This window comes from Aotus nancymaae, unplaced genomic scaffold, assembly GCF_030222135.1.
Source record: "Aotus nancymaae isolate 86718 unplaced genomic scaffold, 86718_ANA_hifiasm-v0.15.2.pri h1tg000057l, whole genome shotgun sequence".
Taxonomy (NCBI): domain Eukaryota; kingdom Metazoa; phylum Chordata; class Mammalia; order Primates; family Aotidae; genus Aotus; species Aotus nancymaae.
In genome coordinates this window covers 39,944,218-39,947,764 of record NW_026988471.1, presented here as the reverse complement: position 1 = coordinate 39,947,764, position 3,547 = coordinate 39,944,218, and the positions used below count along the sequence as shown (strand labels likewise).

General features: G+C 38.2%; 1 pseudogene; it reads right to left on the bottom strand.

The window, feature by feature from the left end:
* Positions 1–1,052: 1,052 nt before the first annotated feature.
* Positions 1,053–3,088, bottom strand: LOC110568260 (heterogeneous nuclear ribonucleoprotein A1-like; annotated as a pseudogene).
* Positions 3,089–3,547: the final 459 nt, after the last annotated feature.

Below are 3,547 nucleotides of genomic sequence, written 5' to 3'. Positions count from 1 at the left end.
CACTTTAAATCAAAGCAATACCAAATTGTGTAAAATAGAATTTGAAGTAAAGAGAGAGGGTTAAAAGAAGTTGAAAACCCTTGCACTGTGTTTTGTGCAAATGCACGTCCATGTAGCTTTGAATAGTTCCTCTGGCCTATGTCAACATTTGGAGATGCACAGTTCCTATAAGCATGTGCATAGAAACAGAAGGAACATATTTGCGTATAGGATTAAAGGAGATGGCTTCTGTAAAATGTCTAGCACAGAGCCACAGGGTGTATTTTTAGTACATTTCAATTTTAGTTGAGTAAAGACAAGTATTTAGTAACATTAAGTGGTATGAAGCCAAGAAATGTAGTAGGTTCGAATCCTCTCCACCTCACTTACTCTTGGACTCTGACTTCAGACACTAAATAATTCCAGGACATAACTGAAAAGACATTTCAGTTGCTCTCTCTTCTGCTTACTTGGTAAATTAGCCTGCGGAATATTTTTAAAACGAATTTTGTTCTATTTCTAGAATGTCTTCTCTAGAAAGTTTCTGTCTGTTGAATTCATTATTTAAAATTGAATCTTACTGCTTTGAGTAAATACCGGTGTGATGTTTACTATATATTTGCATTGTGCTGGCATTAGTTAAGGATTCATATAGTGTTCCTTCTTGTGAAAAGTGACATATTTTAAAAGAGGGGAAAACCATAGAAATAAATTCTTATAGTTTAACAAAATATATCCTGTGTCTGTCTTGCAAAATATTGAAATACCATACAGTTAATGATAAAAAAATTAATATTCTTAAACATTTCCAAAAGACCAAGTATACTATGAAAATGTTTTTTAAAGACATTTATTCAGCATCACAATCAGACTATTACATTCAGCAATCAACTGCATGGGTGCAAAAAAAAATCTACATTAAAACCCTTTATTGGAATACCTTACACTTTCCACAGATCAGAAACTAAAATAACCTGTTATGCAATTAGTCACAAATACAGTCCTCCAGTTTTTTGCCCATACACATGAATATTTGTCTAAAACATGCTTCTTTGTAGCAGCTGGGTCCTGCCACCACTGTGCTTGGCTGAGTTCACAAATCTGTTGTAACCTGTAGCTTCCCTGTCACTTCTCTGGCTCTCCTCTCCTGCTAAGCTTTGTTTCCTAATTAAAATCTTCTGCCACTTCCGTGGATACTGCTACTACTGGAACCGCCATAGTCACCTTGGTTTCATGGTTTGGCAAAGTACTGGCCTCCGCCACCATAGGGGCCAGAGCTTCTGCCTCCAAAGTTTCCTCCCTTCCTGGGTCCAAAATTTGAAGACTAATTGTTGTAACTGCCCAAATCATTGTAGCTTTCACCACATCCAAAATTGCTTCCATCATTACCAAATCCATTATAGCCGTCCCCACTGCCACCATATCCACCACCACCATGGCTGTCACCAAAGCCACCATGACCACTAATGTTTCTTCCACCACCAAAGTTGTCATTCCCACCAAAACCCCCTCCATGACCACCACCAAAGCTTCCAGAACCACTTCGACCTCCTTGATTGGATGAAGCACTAGCCATCTCTTGCTTTACAGGGCTTTCCTAACTTCATAGTTGTGACCATTCCAACTATGGCATTCTTTTTTTTTTTTTTTTTAAGTTCTGGGGTACATGTACAGATCATGCAGGATTGTTACATAGGCATACACATGCCATGGTGGTTTGCTGCATACATTCCCTCGTCATCTACATTACATATTTCTCCTAATTCTATCCCTCCCAATCCCCCACCCGCTGCTATCCCTCCCCGGTCCCCCCATCCCCCAACAGGCCCCAGTGTGTGATGTTCCCCTCCCAGTGTCCATGTGTTCTCATTTTTCAACACCCACTTAGGAGTGAGAACATGCAGTGTTTCGTTTTCTGTTCTTGTGTCAGTTTGCTGAGAATGATGGTTTCCAGCGTCATCCATGTCCCTGCAAAGAACATGGACTCATCCTTTTTTATGGCTGCATAGTATTCCATGGTGCATATGTGCCACATTTTCTTTATCATTGATGGGCATTTGTGTTGGTTCCATGTCTTTGCTATTGTAAACAGTGCCACAGTGAACATATGTGTGCATGTGTCTTTATAATAAAATGATTTATAGTCCTTGTAAATCATCTATCATTGATGGGCATTTGGGTTGGTTCCAAGTCTTTGCTATTGTAAACAGTGCCACAGTGAATATATGTGTGCATGTTTCTTTATGATAAAATGATTTATAATCCTTTGGGTATATCACCAATAATGGGATTGCTGGGTCAAATGGTATTTCTATTTCTAAATCCTTGAGGAATCGCCACACTGTCTTCCACAATAGTTGAACTAATTTATACTCCCACCAACAGTGTAAAAGCATTCCTACTTCTCCACATCCTCTCTGGCACCTGTTGTTGCCAGATTTTTTAATGATTGCCATTCTAACTGGCGTGAGGTGGTATCTCAATGTGGTTTTGATTTGCATTTCTCTAATGACCAGTGATGATGAGCTTTTTTTCATGTTTGTTGGCTGCATCAGTGCCTTCTCTTGAAAAGTGTCTGTTCATATCCTTCGCAATGACAGTCTTATCCATGGAATCATGGTTGTCAAAGGTCACAAAGACAAAGCTACTTTTCTTGCTACTGCCTTGGTCAATCATGATTTCAATCACTTTGGTTTTTCCATAATGTTCAGAATAATCTCTTAGGTGATGTTCTTCACTGTCTTCCTTAATTGGTATATAAATGTTCTTCTTTAATGCCACCAACAAATACCTTTTTTTACAATTAAGTGGGCACTTGGTCTTTGAGAATCTCCTCTCAAAACAGCTCTCTTTGGTTTCACAACTCTTCCATCCACCTCATGTGGCCTTGCTTTCATGGCTTCATCCACCTCCTCCACAGTGGCATGGGTGACACACCCAAAGCCCCTGGAGCACCTGGTGTTTCGATCTCTCATTACTACACAGTCTGGGAGTGTTCCCCATGCCCAAAATGGCTTCTCAGTCTCTCGGTGGTTGTTTCAAAGCTCAACTCTCCAGTGAAGAGCTTCCTCGGCTGTTCAGGCTCTTTAGGAGACTCTGACTTAGACATGACTGCAGGGAGAAGAGAGTTTAACAATACTCCTTAGTTAGAGTCCACAGGCAGAAAGGCTGTGAAAATATTTTAAGCAAATAAATGTATTATAAATATTTACAGAACACAAGAATTCTTACTATTATCAGAGCATGTGAAAAATATATTAAATAGACATAATATTATCATTTTATTTGAATAAAGCTCAATGAATTATCCCAAGAAAAAGTTGAAGAAACAAAAATACTTTCAAAACTTACTAAGGTTGAATGATAAAACGTTTTTTCTTGGTAACTTTGGGATAATTTATTTTGGGTAATTTCTATTGAGATACACTATACACTATAAAAGTTTGATTTTTTTTACAATTTTTATAATACCCTCTTTTCCCACACACTTTCTAGACGAAAACAGCCTGAACTTCTATCATGTTTTCTTTCAAGGAAGTATTTAGTACACACATATAAAAAATAAATA